Source organism: Felis catus, chromosome B3 (assembly GCF_018350175.1).
Source record: "Felis catus isolate Fca126 chromosome B3, F.catus_Fca126_mat1.0, whole genome shotgun sequence".
NCBI classification, from domain to species: Eukaryota; Metazoa; Chordata; class Mammalia; order Carnivora; family Felidae; genus Felis; species Felis catus.
Window position 1 is genome coordinate 77,078,378 of NC_058373.1, and position 19,143 is coordinate 77,097,520.

At 35.5% G+C, this 19,143-nt stretch overlaps 1 long non-coding RNA gene across 35 annotated transcripts in view; it reads left to right on the plus strand.

Annotated features, from left to right (window-relative positions):
- Positions 1 to 19,143, plus strand: part of LOC102899317 — a 582,165-nt gene that overhangs the window by 496,177 nt on the left and 66,845 nt on the right. For 34 of the 35 annotated variants that reach the window (XR_006599459.1, XR_006599462.1, XR_006599457.1 and 31 more), the window contains one exon: positions 12,788 to 12,980. This is a non-coding gene — a long non-coding RNA (uncharacterized LOC102899317). The remainder of the gene's footprint in view (positions 1 to 12,787; positions 12,981 to 19,143) is intronic. The other variant, XR_006599456.1, reaches the window with a different exon arrangement.

Below are 19,143 nucleotides of genomic sequence, written 5' to 3' on the forward strand. Positions count from 1 at the left end.
TGAGGAGGAAAGAGAGGGAGAGAGAGAACACATACTCATAAGCAGGGAAGGGGCAGAGAAATAGAGGGAGAGAGAGAATCCCATGTAGGCTGTGTGCTGTCAGCCTATAAAATGTGCTGCATTATCCACATGTGAAATGTGGAATAGACAAAGAAGTCATAACTGCTTTCTGTCAATCCACAGAAGTAGCAAGATTAGTATGATAGTAATATGCATCTCAGAACTGATGGGCAGCATGTTTACTTAGATGTAGAATATTGATAACCTTACAACTGGATGCGTGTTATTAAGTATACAAATATAACCTACTTCCCCTACCTATTAGATAGAATGCATGGTAAGCTTATGTGTTCTTCTTTTGGGGCCAGTGATTTACAATAAGGATTTGCAACTGTTACCTTGGATTTCTGAATTAAAAAAATTCTAACCACTGGCTTTGTAACAAGATTTTTGTAGTTAAAGCTAATTACTGAAACTGTATGGATACCTCAAATAATAGAAATTATATTTAAAGACAGTTTTTTAAGAAGTAGAAATAAACAACAAAAGCAGTCTGTAAATCACCTCAGCCTATGGAGTTCACACCAGTCTGTCTTTTCTCTCACATCACAACCTTTCCATGTGTCCATTCTGCCTGGCCCATTTGTCTTCACCTCACTCAGGAAGCTTTGTTTATCCTCTAAGACATCATCAGATGTCCTTTTCTTTGTCCCAGTCTTCTTATAAGACCTATTTCTCATCACTCTTTAGACAGTGAGCTTCTTAAGAAGCCTGTGCATTGTGAAAGAAAGAATAATCAGAACATATATGTGTTTAAAAATATTTGTAGAGTTGAATTGGATTAAGACGTATGTCTTTTTATTACCAATAAATGCCAGCAGTATTCCTCCTTTCCGTGTTATTTATCAGAGACAAACCACAACTTGTCAATGTTGAAATCATAAAATGAGAGACTTATTCTATATACTGTACTATTTTAGTAGTTTTAAGGAATATTTTGTGCTTTGAGAGAAAGAGGCTGCATGCAGTAAATCATGGCTAGAATATTTAAGGGAGATTATTTTAATTATAGGAACTCTTGCTTCTTCCATCCGCAGATGATGCACATATTTTTTTTTATTTAAAGCCTTATTACAAATGATGTGAACTTTATCTGCCAACTTTTCTCGTCCGTCTGTACAGGGTGGGAATGCTATCACTATGGAGTGAAGCATTCCTTGTGTGTTCACCATCTGGTAAATTTCATGGTCTGTACCTCATAGATTAGGCTAAATCACGCTGAACCTAAGACGTATACCGAATCCTTCCTTGTAAGGGGGGCGCTATTGATTTTTCTGCCATTTTTTTTGTTGTTGGCTCTAACTTTAGCTGTTATTATTCCTTTCATCATTTTGAATATTACTTACAGGTTTTAAGTATATTCGTTGCTATGCTATATAGATTTGATACTCAAAATAATAGAAACACAGCTTGCTTGTCTTCATAGAAGGAATTTAAAGATAGTGTGGTAGTCATGTTTCAGAAATGCTGATGGCAACCACTTAAAGTAAACAGATGGTTTGCTTTCATAGTTCTTTGGATGTGAAGAGGTCTGTTTCTCCTAAATTTGAGAATTGTCTTTTCTTGGTCAGAAGAAGGGTATGTCTAGGAAGGTCTTTTGTGGAATAAAAGAAATTATGTTTCCTCTTTAGAAAGGACCATTTTTGAATCAACTATAAACTGTTCTCCAGAACTTCCTGCCTCAGTATGCTGACATAGAATATAGAACATCTGCATAGTTGTTATGTGAGAGTTTCTGATCTCCCTATGTGATACTCACTTCTGTGTTTGCAAGCAGTTTGGAGCAAGTTGAATACTTTTCATGGAAATGTAGTTTATTTACAATCATCAGCACTCGTGCTGTGACATCTCATACCATCTTACAATCTTTGTACGTGTATTTTGCCTTATTTTTAATTCCAGCCATTAGGATCTAGATTTTCCTATTGCACTACCATTCTACCATGACTAGTTATTTAACTTAAAAATGGAGCAAATGAAGAAAAGAAAGAAAGCATTTAGGCCAAATCAAACCGGAGTATCTTGCAATCTTAAAGTCATATAAAAATGCCAGTAGGGATTTTGAGAACAAATGAATTTTTTTTGAGACAAATGATAACTTAAAAATATTCCTAGATAGAAACATCCCCCATGCACCCCCGTCTTATTAGAATGATTGTCCTAGTTACTTTGATTTGTGGGAATTTGGGGAGCTTATCCATGGACAGATTGAATATTCTCTTCTATAGTATTTCTTACATATACATGTGCTAACTGATGCAGTGCCTTATGTCAAAAGATAATAGAGCTCAGAGGATACATAATTTAAGTAAGCAAATTTAGTATTTTTTTAAGGAAAAGAGAATCTTGCCCTACGCAAAAACTAGTTCATCCTGGAAAATGTGGGCATTTTTTACTTTACTCACATAAACAAATTTTATCATTCATAATAAAATATGCAGAAAATATATGATGAGAGCTGGCCCGTTTTGAAAAAGCAATAAGTAACCTAACATTGTACAATAAAAAAATGAGGACAGTTCATCAGGAAGAGGTATTTTCAATGGCATATTGTGGAAAAAAAACACACTTCATTTCTAAAGCTACTCCACATGCTACAGACTAATTTATTATTACATTGTTATTTCCCTCTAAAATTTGAAATAGTGTGGTTGGTAAAGATTTTATACTTATCAGGAGTTCTAAATCCTTAAATTTTCATTGCTTTGCATTTTCAATTCTTTATATACTAAAAGGAACAAAATGTTCCAAGCTCTCTTTATTTTTATTTCTGTTCGGAGATGCTGCAGAAGCTGTCACAAAGAGGATTATCTAAACATGTCCTGAATTTAAAGCATGTATATGGATAAAGAGATATATGATTCAAGAGGAAAGAACAATACCTCCTGTATGAAAATGCTTTTATCACTATAACTGATTCCATGCAGTCATTATTATGCAGATAAGTTGGAAGCAGCTAAATATTGTGAGCTCCTAGCACAACATAATTAAATAAACATATTGTTCTTTGTGTTTCCAGGAAAGTGCCTATAGAACTTGCAGCCTTTGGCAGGTCTCCAGGGCTGGTGGGCATCTGTGGCAGGGTATTTTTGTTCTCTGACAAATGAAAACTACAATTAACAAATGGTCTCACACTCTGAAGTGTGAGGGGTAAGAAAAGATATGGTTCAGCGTGCATTAGTTCCCATTAGTTCTTTGGTAAGTATTGATACATTATTCCAACAACATTTTGTAAAATATCCCAGCTGTATAGTGAGGTACGTGTTTGCAGTTGGCACACTATTCCTTGGGATATAGTAAGAACATAGTACAAGGGTGTCCAGATCAAAGTCATTTGCTTGTGTCTGAGGGTACAACAGTGGGACAAAGTGTGCAGTTAGATGAGAAGAGATGGAGGTGGGCTGTGCTGGAAGTAGGAGGCAGGGCTATAACATTTTGTAGGGAGAGAGCAGAGCGAGTTCCAGAGAGAGACCAATGATATGACCAAAAATTGTTATCAGTCCTCAGATAAGAGGAAAGAGAGAACATTTTAAATAATGACTAAAAATCCACATGGATTCAAGGTTGTTTCTCCATGGTTTATTTGAGGACATTCAAAATGCAACATAAAGAAGAATAACCCTGAATACATGGGAATGGTAAATCCTGTACCCACTCTTCAGTCTTCTTACAAGTGTGGCCACTTGGTTATTATTGAAAACAGAGCTCCTCAGTCTCAGTGATATTGACATTTTGGACCAGATAATCGTTTGTTGTGAGGGTCTCTCCTGTGTTTGATAGGTTGTTTAGTGGAATTTAGAGGGTCTACCCAGTAGATGCCTGGTACACACCCCTAGTTATGATAACAAAAAAACAAAACAAAACAACACATCTGTTTCTGGAGGACAACTGCACTTCCATTTGAGAACCACTGAAATACAGTTTGTATCTCAAATGCTACACATTTCCTAGGACAGAAAGGCTTAAGGAATTGTATATCAGCATTATTGATTTTAGCATCAAATGATGCTTCCTCATAGACTGGTCTTCAGCATGCTTTAACTTCATGAGAATCAGACCCCAGCCAGTGCTTCAATTTTTTTTTTAAGTAGACGTCTTTAGTATCCTTTATAACTATGTATGTATATTGTTAATTTGAAAATGACTCTACCATTCTAATAAACAGATCACTCCCTTACTCTTACCAAGGGTTGTTCTACTTTCTTTCCAGAAATACAGTAGATTTTTTCTCCTCTTGTTCTTCAGTGCAATAATCACCATTTAAATATTCATGACAATTTTTGCTGATATATCTGGCTTGTTTACCTAGGATCCAAAGTAGGATATATATTCCACTGATATGACTGTGAGTAGAGTTTTATGTTTTCTCCAGTGAGAAAAATGGATTTATTGTCAAGGACCAAATGAACAATGAGAACATCCACATCTAGCCTGGCCAAGGCAAAGTCATAAGGCACTCAAGGCAGAGATTGCATCAGAATGCAGATGCTTCCTTTTGGAACCAGAAATAAAATTACTGAGAAAATTTGAGACAGATATATTGGAAGTAGTTTGACATACAATTTTCTTGGGGTAACTTTTTGGTACAAAGACTAGTGGAGAACCATGTGTATGTTTTCACCATGATTCCTTAACAATATCATCTGCAGTTACTCCTTCTGCCCTTCTACATCTTCTGAAAGAACATTTGCTGGTCAGGGTGGATTTTCAGAGCATTTGTTATCTGACTTGAATTAGAATAGGTACAAGAAAAGGTTGGTTTTATATCTATAAGGTTCGTTGCTGTGTGCCTTGTCTAAAACATCTGATAGGCTTCACAGCAAGCATTGATATCATATTATGTCCCCTGTATGTTCTATTAGAACCTCCCTCTCTGTTTTTCTCTCCACTGATGACCAAACTTTGTACTTAATTTGAAAAATCAGGAATAATCATGGGTCATGATCTCCTGGTTCTTGGGTTTGAGCCCTGTGCTGGGCTCTGCACTTTCAGCAGAACTTTGGGCGTAGAACCTGCTTGGGATTCTCTCTCTCTCTCCCTCTTTCTCTTTCTGCTCTCTCTCTCAAAATAAATAAATAAGCTTTAAAAAAAAGAAATCAGAAATAATCAGACATGTACCTTTTTTACCCTTCATCACAGAACTTTGAACTCACCTGCATCATCTGTAACTACCTACACTGTTTGATTTTTCCCCTGTTACTTTGGATAAAGAATCCCTCTTCCAATTAAACATGTCACTCCACCTTCCCAAATGTGACTTCTGTAATTACCCACGTCTCTCCTATTCCTCTAGGGAAGTAAAGGCAGCCTGAACTAAGGTTGTTTGTGGGATCCGAAAGAGCATATAGATAAGAGATGTGGTAAAGTGAATATTGCAACACATTTTCTAAACAAGTAGAGAGATGCCTTGGATCAGACCTGGGGAAATAAGAGAAGGAACAGTAATCTTATGATCTTTGATTGATTCATACACACACACACTTACTTCCTATCTTTCCCTCGTAGAGAGAGCTGTTGTGGCTATGTACTTATGAACTTTCTAATATATCCATGAACTCTCCAAAGATGTTATTTCTAGAAGGATCTGATTACTTTTTACCTCTCACCTTTGGAAGAAGCTTTTTTGTATTCTAGTTAAAATTGTGCTCTGTGCATAAGGGTGATTCATATATTCACCTCGATAATGAAATCTCTCAGTGTTTTCTCTTTGTGATGGTGGAGCTTCTATTTTCTTAAAATTTTATTCACTTATTCATTCATCCATTCATCTATCTATCTATCTATCTATCTTTCTTTCTGTCTGTATAGAAAGAACAAGAGCATGCACACCAGTGGGGAAGGGGCAGGGAGAGAGAGAGAGAGAGAGAGAGAGAGAGAGAGAGAGAGAGAGAGAATCTCAAGCAGGCTCTACACTCAGCGTGGAGCCTGATGCAGGGCCTGATCCTATGACCCTCATAGCATAACCTGAGTGGAAATCAAGAGTCGAACGCTTAAGAACCTGAGACTGAGCCACCCAGGTGCCCCTGGAGGTTTTATTTTCTTACACTATATTACTACAATAACTGTAAGGGCCTTGGAGGGAGAAATATAAAAAAGAACTCTAAAATGATGGGTGTGACTCAATTTCACATGTTCCAGTGATTATTAATTTTTGCAATATATAGTTTGATAATACTTATTCCTCTCCCCACTGAGTTACTATATCAAAATATTAAACTTGGTTTTCTTTTTTCTAAAGCTTTTTTTTTTCATTTTTGGCAAAAATCACTTACTAGTACATAATTTTTGTTTAAGAGATTCTAAGTGTTATAATTGATATAATATACATTGGTTCTTCTCTGAAATTGATAGCCATTATCTCTATCCCAATTTGAAGCAAAGCATATAAGCAGAATTTAAATCTGTTGGTTTCCACCAGCTGTCAATATCTATTGATTTAATAAATTGAACATAAAGCTTTGCTTCCACACAAACACTAACATACACATACAATGATTATGCATTTTTGTAACTGTCACAAAATGACAAGATTTCTAAGGTAAATCCCATGAGATCACTTCTTTAGAAGTATCATGAATCGTGTTTACACACATCTTTTTCTATCAGCTCTACATCGTAGACTTGGAAGAGGGCAGCGGAAAAGGACCAATGAAAGGTACAATGGAGGCAAGCCAGTAATATTGCAGTAAGGCAGCAGTATAAAAAGAAATATTAAAAATTTAGTATCCACTATTTGATCTCTTTGGTAGAATGAGCATATATCAATTTCTTGGGACAGTATTGGTTTCAAATTGTGTGTCATTTTCCCCATGAGCACACTTAAATCGAATTATTAGTTGAAAGTTAGATTTAGAATATATTGCTACTCTATCTCAAATGAACTCAAATTTTAAAGATTTCTATAATCAAATGTGTACTGAATCTATGTTCTAAAACAAGTAGAGGTAAGCACTTTAATGGAGACCCCAAGGTTTGGTGAGTGCACTATGTTTCTTACATTGATTTATTATAACACCCATGTACACTATTCTCAGTGAAACCTGAGTATAAAATGTGAATAATACTATTTGTAAAAATCATAGAGAAAAGTGAGAAGACTTGAGATTACCAAAATTATTAGCCTTTAGATCTGTCTAGAGATGATCACATCATGGCTAGCAAAGTTTTCTAGGTTTTGTACTGTGTCTTAAGTCTTCATCTGAGCTTTTCTTTTATCCTTCACCTCTATATTCAGGAAAATTTATATATATGAACTATCAAAGTCCTGAACTGTCCCAGTGATTTTTTAAAAATTAATTTTAATTTTTCTTTGGAAGATTCATAGTAGCAAAACAATTATTGTAAAACTATATTTTGTCTTAAATTTTGGCTCTTGGTTTGACATAGAAACTTCCTGGAATAAGTTCTCTTTAAAACATGCATTCTTTGAAAGTTTCCTTATACAATGTTATATCAATAATCTCAAATCATGCCATAAGCAATTTTTTTCAGTAATAAAATATTCAGATTAGTTAAAATCACATAAGGTTCTGCTGTAATAATATGTTGCATCACATACCTATTAAAATAGGTCAAAATTGAATTTTTCTATTTCCTTTGCAACTATTTAGAGGCCTAGTGACTGTGGCTCTTAGTATTGATTGCTATGCCGAGTAATTTCTTGGACCCCCAATTTCAGGTATAAAAAGCATCAAGAATAGAAATCCTATTCATTTTCATTCTCTCAGTCATCCTGTTAAAATAGCATGAACTCTCTTTTTCCAAGGATTATCAGGTACATTTGTTGGGCCAGCAATGCAGCAAAATAGGCATTAGCGTGAAGCAGTGATCTGGCAATTAGAAGATTTTGTTTCTGCCTTCATCACTTGTTCATTTTGTCACTTGAGCATTGCTTCTCTATGAGCCTGAGCTCTTATATCTACAAAATACTTTGTGTTGCATACTATATCCAGGGGATCCTCAGGAAATATTAAAAGATGATTACTTATTGACTACAGTATGCTTTGTGACTGAATTAAAAGGCTTTGAAATTGTGGATGGGCTTTTTTTTTCCTAGTAGTATTCAGTGCATTATTCTCTGCTTATTTATGAGTTGGACATAGAAGGAAATATACTTACAAACAGTGGACATCTAGATCTTTCTTTGATGTGCTGACTATTTCAAGCAGTTTCGCAGTCTCTTCTGCCATTCCTACCCTTCTTAAAGGTTTATGGAAAATAGCAGATATGAAGTTAAATATTTTGTAACTTTTCCTATAGTATAAGATTATTCTAAAGTTGGCTCTCTCCAATAATAGTATTCTTTGAACTTGAATAATTTTCATTTCATTTCCCTGCAGATGTGTGCCTTATATATTGCTTGCATTTTATGAGTGGTTTTATCTATTTCTTTGTTTATTTTTGGCATTTGTCTTACGGCACACAAAATAGTATTGTAAAGGGGCTGAAAAGGATAATGCATCTTCCCAAAACAAGAATTAAGTTCATACCTGATGAATATGGTTGGCTTTTTCAGATGTAAAATAATTTTATAGGTGGGTTGATAGGGAAGCTCTTAAACTTAGTTACCTCTCAAAAATTCAACCTACATTTTAAAATAAATGTAATTTAAAATTTGAAGAAATTTAAATCTCTGTTAAATTAACCATCTATAGAATTTTCTTTTAAATGGCTCTGTTTTTTTGCTCTGTTTTATGTGAAGCAATTTCTTAGCCTTACTTTATACTCTCAGGTTATCAAGATAATGGGTTTCATCCTTCTAATTTATCTCACTTCTTACCTTTTTATAGGAATTCATTATTTTTCCAACAATAGGGGGAGAGTCATTCTTTATCAAAATGCCACTGTCTGATATTTATTGAAATAAACATGTATTTTTTTGATGCCGTTTCTCAGAATCTAAGAAAAAGAATTGCAATCACTGTGTAGATGTTTTTCCTTTTTTGTTTGTGTTTAATTGTGCTAACTTTGTTTTTGGCATATATTTTCTCATTTTTAAATCAGTTTTATGTTTCTTTATTGACTGGTAATGCTTGGACACAAAAGCAGAACACTGCAAAAATATTCAGCAGATAGTGAAAAGATCTGAAAGTCTTCCTGGAAAGTCAATAGTTGGAATTCAAAAATAGTTAGGTCCTGCATATAACAGGCATTTTTTTCCTATCTCTAGTATACCTGAGAAAAGATTTCATTTTATATGCATAGAACAAAGCCTACTGTATGTATTAAACCAACTTTATGACAACAGGGAGTCTTTGTGGGTCTGAAAAATCAATAAAATATTTATAAGAAAAAATAGCTACTGAGAACATGCAGTCCCTGGTTATCATCCCATGCTATAGGTGATGGCTTCGGCCATTTTTGAGTTAGAAAATACAATTTATTACTATAAAATCTTCCTCATCACAAAGCTGAGCTCTTTCCAAATTGATACAAGTTATTGCCCTGCAAGGAGGTAATGCCCATCTCCACTCACAGCTCAAATAGTTAACGTTCAGCACTTGGGACCAATTTGGCTGACATGAACGAGCCCCCGGAGCAGTAATGACTCTACTCTGGTGATCTGTATATCACCGCACTCAAGTTCTAGAATTCCCAGAGTGCTTCAGATGTGTGTTTATTTTGTTATTGGGCTTAATGCAGCCACTTGAATATTTAGATGAATCACTTTTCTGTCAAACAAATTTGTCTTTTGAATATCGAGCACTTAAAAATAATGCTGATAAATAGGCAATGGATAAAATTGTTTTCTGCTTGATCAGTTTTTATTTTTTCCACTTACCCTGGAACCACTAAGATCTATATAATTCTTCACATCCATTTTGAACTGGAGCAGGTATAGATAAATATGAAATATATAGATAAGAGGGACAAATTGACTGGTTTTACATGGCTGGGTTTACACAGCTGTCATATGTGGCCATACAGCTCGGGTATTGCATAACTCTAGAGAGCTCTGGTCACCTCTAGTCTTTGCAGAGGATGCACCCTGTACCTGGATAGTGCACAATGGGCACAACAATAGGTGGAGACATTGACACAGATAAAAAGCAAGGGAGAGTTTGATTAAACCATTATTATGAAATTGCATAACGGTTCCATGGTTGGTTACATGAGTAAATCAGGCCCTTGCCTGATCTGAATTGCTTTCTTAATGGCATTTGATCTTAGACTACAAATACCAGAATTAAGACTTCTAGTCCAAGGGCGCCTGAGTGGCTCAGTCCGTTAAGTATCCAACTTCGGCTCAGGTCATGATCTCAGTTTGTGAGTTCAAGCCCACATCAGGCTCTGTGCTGACTGCTCGGAGCCTGGAGCCTGCTTCAGATTCTGTGTCCCCCTGTCTCTGCCCCTCCCCTGCTCTCTCTCTGTCTCTCTCAAAAATAAATACAACATTTTAAAAAATTACTTAAAAAAAAGAGTTCTCCTAGTCCAAACTTCTTACTATATAGGAATAAACTAAAACTCCTATCATCCAGGGACTGAACTAACTCATGTAACTAGTTAGTGGTTGTCAAAGCTAGATCTAAAATCAAGTCTATAGACTTCCTTTCCAGTGATCTGATTTCAAATTCTATGCTCTCTTTAGCTTATTAATGTGTTGACAGCCACCTCTCACCTGAAGATTATAAAAGACATCACAGGGAAGTGACCTTACAATAATAAAATCCTGATTTTATTCTCTTTTCAAGTCCATTCTGCTATAGGGATTCCACAGTTTTGATCTTGGCTTGTTAACCTCATTAGCATTGATTCTCAACACCTGTGCCTGTAGTTAGTTGGGGACCTAGGGTATATGACTTCTTTGTATCAGAGCCCACAACCAATAATCATTTCTCTTGTGAACTCATGGAATATGAATTGCCAGAAATAGTGAGTCTGGAATCAGTTATGGATTTTGAACAGGTTATAAAATTTTTGTATGTGTGTGTGTGTATATATACATATATATGTGTATACATATAATTATAAGGTATATAATATGTATATATATGTGTATATATATGTGTATATATATATATAATATTTCACACAACAGAGGTTTTGGACAATAGATGAAGGCATGGCAAAATAATTTCTCTTTTCCTTTTTTTTTTTCTTACTGAGGCTGATGGGGTTTTCCTTACTTTTCTGATGAGATGCTGATTTACCTGTTTTGGAGAACCACTTACTCTGTGTTCTCTGGGTGTGGTTTCACTGTTGCAGAACAGAATTGGAGGCATGAATGAGTCCAGAGCAGATGCGTGCAACTGGGCAAACCATTTTGCCATTGCTCTTCCTTGGAATGATATTCCACACGCCGGGATTTCAAATGAGTTTAATACACATTTTCTTGATTAATGGAAAATGGCAGAGTGTAGGAGACTGAAACAGTTCGTGCTTTGCTTGATTAATTAATAAGGGACTCTCTTTTCCCAGCTTCGACTCATTATGCTAATGAAGTGTCATCAATTAAGGCTTTCCCTTGATTATTGAATCTGTCAGGTAGCGCTCAGTGAAAATGCTGCATTCCTTTGCTGTCTGGGTGGAATTGCCATTATAGCTTTTTATGAACTGCTCCTTCCATTAGCTGCTGTTTGTTCTATTTTCTCATTATTGTGTCCTTTTTTTTTTTGACCTCAAGAAAGGTGATTATGGAAACCTTGGAATGAACTGGAAAATGTTATCTCTGGGAATATGGATAAAGAAAATGTGGTAACAGAAACATATACACCATTCTTCATTCAGAACTCACTTGTAATTATTAATGATATAGTAAAAAATGAATCAAAAGAATACGGTGAACTTTCTGAAGTCTTTGACATTAGATTAGATAAGCAGTTCAGAAATAAGTGGTCATTAACAATTTCTCACCCTACTATTCAAATTAAACTTTGAGAGAAAGGGTTTTTCCTAAGGGAAATATCCTGAGAACAAAAGAGTGTGTATTTAAATATTTTATTATCTTCATGTAAAGTTCTAATTTGTTGACAAATATTACTTGGATTTGGGTCTGAGGAAAGGTGACAAAATGTAAAAAGAATAGAATATAACCAAGTACTGCCTCTAGGTTAAGTTTAGGAAACAAACAAACATTTTTATGTCTTAGTGGCCTTTGCTCTTCAGCACTGAAGATGAGGCCTTTGGTATGAATGAATTCTGGGTACTCATGTTGCTGAATCCACTCATTAGGGTACATCGTACTTTAAGTTAGGTAGTACCCATTAATGAATGACTATTAAGCCATCTATAAAGGTTGTAAGTAATGAAAGACCTCAGTAATGCATTTACAATCACCCATTCCATCTCTGTTTTGGTAACTGACATCTTGAGGGAACAAGAGTAATGGATTTGTCTAATTTTCTCATTTCACTTAACCTAAAGTAAGAAACAGTTTTATAGTTTTATGAAACATCTCTGGCCTTGGGGGAAAAATTTAAACCAGTAGGTGTCATCTGTTTAATTAATCCATCAATGTCTCAGTTTCCCTAATGGTAGAATGAGGAGATAATGTTCATTCATGGGTAGTTTCCTAGAGATTTGGGGTATAAATAAATGGGAAAGAAAATGGCACACTTTACTACTTGCTTTTAGGGAACACATTTATATTCTGGTGTTGTGAGTTTTAAAATTAGAGGAAGACATTTGATAGAGTTTATTGCAGAGTGTATTGATGCTTAGTTACCCACATCAGTTATACTAAAGTTTAATTCTCTTTGCAGAGAGCACTCTTTTTCTCTGCTTTCAGGAATAATGTTTCCACTTCAGTGGAACTCTACATGTGCTGTCTTCGGGTCACAGCTTTTAACTCTCTCCTGTGTCCCAAACCTGCAACAGTGCTGAGGAAAGACCGATTCATAAAGAGAATGAAGTATGCAGCTGAGCAGAAGCAGTATTGACCGCCTCAACATGGAGTACCTGTATTATCTTCTCAGATTCTGGTAAGAAATATATCTACATCTAAGGGTAGACAAGTGGGGGGTTGGTAATCAGCAGAGTTCAGGCCTGACATTGTAGCAGCACTGCTCTTTAGAGGACCAGTCCCAAACAGCAAATCCTCCACATGCAGTCCTGGGCGAGGGCCATCTGCGCAGCCCTCATGGCCAGTATTTTGTCTGATAGTCAGACTGGCACTTGCGCCATATGGTGTAGAGACATGGTAAAACAACCTTCTAAAACAGAAACTAGCGGAAGATCAAATTACCCAGGTAAAGAAAAATTGGTTTAACTTTTAAAATACAAGCTGCAATGCATATATTCGTTGGTATCATTTTGATCTTCCATTCATTCTGTTTTGTTTTGATATCCAACTCATGATGATTGACTGGGAAGGATGAGATAGTCTGAAAGAGGTCTGTTAGAATACGTTACTTTTCGTAAGTTTTTTCTTTTTAACAATGAAACTTTACTTGCATTGTGAAAAACAACCTAATTTCAACTTTTCAAGGAAGGTAGGTGCGTGCTCATGCTGTCATTAAATTTGAAGTTATTTGTAACACTGCAATGTTGGTTGAGTGAGAAAAATAGAAAAGTATCATAGGTTTGAGGATATGAGATATGGCTGTCATTCGTAACTAAAGCCATGCTGCGTGTACAACATAATCTCATTGTGTCTTGCCTGGTTTGAGATACAAACTAAAATGCATGTAGAGAGGAATACCATATTTATGAATTTTAATTATTTCTAATGTAATAGACTTTGAGCCTGAATATATATGAATTTTGCAGAGCAACAGATAAACAAAAAGTATTTTTTAGATGGACAGTGTTATCTGTTTAGTCAATAACCAACAGTTAACCAAGAGGAAATAGGATATAATCAGTTTAATAGACATGTATTATAAGAAACCACGTTACTCTGGATGCCAGTAGGTAATTTGTTCCTCTAATAAATTTTGTTCTTCTTGGGAGTTGAGCAATATGTGAGACAAAGCACAGATAAATGGTTAAATAGCCCCTGGAGCCAAACAGCCATTCTTTTATTTTTTGTTTTTGGATCTTGGGTAAGTACTAATACTATTGAGCCTCGATTTTCTTATCTGTAAAATAGGTACAATTCTACCATATGTTTCATGAAGATTCAACAAATTCTGTTAATCACTGCTTAATAAATATAAGCATTATCTTTAATGTTTATGTACACATGGAATATCATTGCCACACTATAGTTTACCCTTGACCACATTCAGGATATATTAAAATCCCTTTTAAATATGTATAAGTTTGGGGCGCCTGGGTGGCTCAGTCGGTTAAGCGTCCGACTTCAGCTCAGGTCATGATCTCACGGTCCGTGAGTTCGAGCCCCGCGTCGGGCTCTGTGCTGACAGCTCAGAGCCTGGAGCCTGTTTCAGATTCTGTGTCTCCCTCTCTCTCTGCCCCTCCCCTATTCATGCTCTGTCTCTCTCTGTCTCAAAAATAAATAAACGTTAAAAAAATATGCATAAGTTAGAACTAAGTAATATACTCTAGATTCGATATTATATACATACATATACGTGTATATGTATATTTGTATATATATGTATATACACGTGTGTATATATACGTGTATATGTATATATATATACACGTGTATATACACATGCATATATACATACATATATATAGTATTTAGTATTTATTTTGCAGTTCAGTGCTCTCCTTTTCCACAACAAAATCCCGAATCATATCAGAAAAACAAACATGACGACCCTAACAGAAATGAATTATGTAGACACAGAAAATCCTTCCCACTGTTAAAAGATACTAGTTTTCTTAAAAAATAAAGTAATATTTGCCTTGTGATTGGCATAATTGTATCTAAGTCAGAGTGATCAGAAATTAGAGCTTTATTGAAACTTGAAAGTTTACTTTGTCCTTTTTTTTTTTTTGCCAAATGCACATTTATCTATGAAACAAAATATAAAAGGTAGCAGCCTAATAATTTCATCATCATTGATATCAAAACATGTATAAGCAAAGAGACAGTGACTAGAGGAATATATATATATATATATATATATATATATATATATATATATATGAAAGAAGAAATCTTTCCTCTCAAAGTATAAAGTGCAAATTATGAATGACTATAAATTCTGTGGTTACTGTTGCTTTTTCCATTCAACATATTTTACTTTTCTTTACCCTTACATGCCTTTATATTTTTATATATACTTGATTCCTCATGAGTTATGCAACTACTTTTGAGAAATTCACAAGTGAGGTGAAGACTACCACCTGCTCACCTGCTCTTTTTTTTTTACTGGGTACAAAACTAAGGCTGTTTCCTTGATTTCCTGTGCAGATTGCTGTGAATGTAATCAAGTATCCTCTGGTAGAATGTGAGGAAAGTGATAGGCACATTTCTGCGTCCGTCTTATATAAAAAAAAAATCACCAATGAGCACTGCTTCATACTTTTTTTCCCTTCTGCCCTAAATAGAAATTCCTAGAGTGCCCATATCCTACCACCATGATTGGTTGTTGACTTGGAATGTCCCTGGACAGTTTGCATGAGAGTGATACTATTTTAAATCATTATATGTGTAGCTCCATTGTGTATAACCCAGCTACCCTAACTCATAGAAAAATGGTAATATTGAAATGGAGTGCTGCTGTAAAACATTAAAATATGTTGTAAAATTTAGCTGTAACAACAAAAAAACAAATGGATGTCCTGTGGTAGGTGGTGAGAAAAATGTATACAGTGAGTGACAAAGTGGAATTGGGAGCTATGCGGTAGCAAAACTTCTTGAAAACTGTCACCTGTAATTATTTGGGAGGTAGAACAAACACCTACTTGACCTGTAGCTCTAGGGTAAGTGATGAGAAAAAGCTAGAAAGTTAATAAATGTGTGACTGTTACTTGCTACACTGAGCCATAGATTATGAGAAAGAGCTGAGATCAGGCAAAAATTAGCTAGTTTTATTTTTTTATTTAATTTTTTTTTAATTTTTTTTCCAACATTTATTTATTTTTGGGACAGAGAGAGACAGAGCATGAACGGGGGAGGGGCAGAGAGAGAGGGAGACACAGAATCGGAAACAGGCTCCAGGCTCTGAGCCATCAGCCCAGAGCCCGACGTGGGGCTCGAACTCAACGGACCGCGAGATCGTGACCTGGCTGAAGTCGGACGCTTAACCGACTGCGCCACCCAGGCGCCCCAAAAATTAGCTAGTTTTAAAGAGAGATTGAAGGGAATAGAGAAAGCTATATTAGAAGCATTTGAAAATGGATTTGAAAATGCAACTGCTCTGAACTCTGAACAATAAAAGAGGTAGGACCGAAAAAGGCTATGAGAAGCAAAGGCACATTAGGATAGTATAATCAAAGAGCTTCAGCTTGTGCAAAAATCAGCTTGGGAAGAACTGTCTTCTCATGCACTCCCACTGTTTCAGATGACCTTAAAGCAATATCAACAGGGGAGAGAAGGAGGCAGAGGGAGAGAGACTGAGGAAGAAGAAGAGCAAAGAAATAAAGCCAACTTAATAGAACGGACTTAAAAATTATGGCTAGGAAAAATCTTTGGCAGCATTTACTGGAACATGGAAATGACCGGGACATGGAGCTTATCAGAAGCATACACATTTTTAATGAATTATATTGTCTCGGAAAGCACAAGTCCATAAAGTTATTAACGATTTGGGAATTTCAGTGATATGGATATGGGTATTTTAGCATTATTCTTTTAACTTTGCTGTAAGTCTGATGTTTTATGAAAAAGTTTAAAAGAAGCCCTCATGTCCCAATAAGGCGGGGTAGGGTAGAATGTGATCATCAATCCAGTGAATGCCAGAAATTTCCCCATCAGGAAAATAATTATCTGACCTGTGAAATTTCCAGGTAAGGTATACTTCACTCCAGCCACTTCAAATGTAGCCATTGAAGACAGCAAGGAGGGACTTCTCAAAGGGCAGAGCCAAGGGCCACAGGATATACTGAAAAGGAAGGGAATATCCATCCAGAGAACAGTCTCTGGATATAGTCAAAAACATTCTCCAGGTCCCTGGGAACGGGCTTTCCACAGTGCCTGCCTTGTAGGATTTTATCCTGCCATGAACTAAGGACACTGATGTGTTTCTCATTTTTCCCTCTCCAAAACGGGAGTTTTCATACAACAGTCCTACTCTCGCCCTAATGTTGAGTGTGGAGGGACAGCAGTCATACCTTCTCTTTTAATTCAGAGGTCATTAGAGTGCGAGAAACCAAATTCAAACCTAACAGACTTCAAACAGACTTCCCTAACGAGCGGATTATGTTGTCTCCTTTGGGAAGAAGTATACGCGGGTGGAGGGACCAACTTGGTAGCAGCTATTTTCAGGCTTCCAGGAAATGTTCTTTCTCCTGAACTCTATTTTCCAGATTCTCTTTCAGACAGATATGTACATGTGATTATATTCTCTTCTGTGGAATAGGAATCTCCACCCCTCACACACACCTCATCTCTTTCAAGTCCTCCTCCAAGCTCACTTCCTGTTCTGACAGAGTGTGGTCTCCAAGGCAACCTTGCACACTGCATATTGAAGTGAGACAAGTTGCTCTCAGTTTGGATTCTCAAGTGATTTGGGGAAGGAAACATTCCCTGTACCCTAAAAACTTGGAAATTCCGTACAGCAAGAAATAACTTCTCATTGCGCTGATCTTTTATGTATCTGGGTCCAGTTGTGTTTTTAGTCTGTCCTATACTGATTAATACAAAGGATAAAATCAATAAAATTTAATTGGAACTGTAAGGATCTAAGAAATGTTTTAATCAAAATTTGTCTAAACTAGTTAGAGGATTAATTTAAAACTCTCAAACTATCTCCAAAATGTTTCAAATTTTAAATAGTATATGAGAGGTAAAATTAGGCCACAACACCTGTAAAAATGATAGGTTGTTTAGATTTCCTAACACTCTACTCATGGCAGTTAAAACACATCGTTGAGGTGGTCTTTGTCATAATTTTAAAAAAGAAAAGCTGAAAGATATCCCCAAATTAATTTATGACTATATGTAGAAAGAGCCGAAGACGCTATCACTACCTGTCACCTTGCTATAGTATTCTAGGATACTGAAGTGTTAGAAGTCTATTATCATGTCACTTGAAAATAATTTTTTTTTGCTGCTGAATCTTCATATACCTGGAAGCAGAATTTTGTCACTGTGATCCAAAATGTATTATAGCAAAGTACTTTTGGCAAACTAAAAAAAAATGTAATAGAGTTTACCATTCATATTTATGCCTGCTAGATGCACTTGTCCCTTATAAATTTCATTACGGAGAATCAGTAACATGAAAAGGAGGTAAGTCTACCCAAATATTAGCTATTATTCTCATATAGAAGTAAAGATATTTAAAACTGAAGTTTTATGTCAGCAAATTGCACTTTTAAAATTTCAATTTCTGATCTATTAAAATTGTTTTTGTTTTCATGGAGAAACTCTTTTACATTTCTCATTGTATTTTTAGGTGATCTGAATTGGAGTCTCAGGTGTCAGGTTTTTTTTTTCTTTTAATTCATTTTATTTTTCTTGATATATCCAGGAAATTGAAAAGTAAATTATGAAACATAATGTTCTGATGAAAAACAACAGGGCTTCTTGTGCTGAGGTAAATGCAAGCAGTAATTCTGCATTGCACTTATTACTACAGAATCAGTAAGTGTAGAACTAGAAAAGAAATGTATCTTGCTGGAGGCTTAATCAACCAGCAATCTCCAGTAGGGTCTTTCTGAGAAAGAGTGTCATTTTCATGAAGAATTTATTAACTTACATTTTATTTCTGAAACCGTGCATGCAATAGCACTGTCATTATTTAATAGTTATACTCTGCTAATTTCTATATAGATCATGTTCTAAAGGTACATCCACAAATGAGTAGGCAAAATGGAGAAGGCGCCAGATTTCCCCAAAATGTTTATTAAACTTTAAAGAGTTTAATAACTCTTTTAAACAATTAAAATGTGATAAATTATGCAATAAAGTGTATCTCCTAGGGATTTACAACATGTTCTTTTTTAAAAATAATAAAACTAATACATATTCATCCTAGGAAGGTTAAAATAAAAGATGAAAAGAAAATTTACCCAGAATTCTACCAAGGTATAACCACTCTCTGTCTGACTACTTTCTATTTG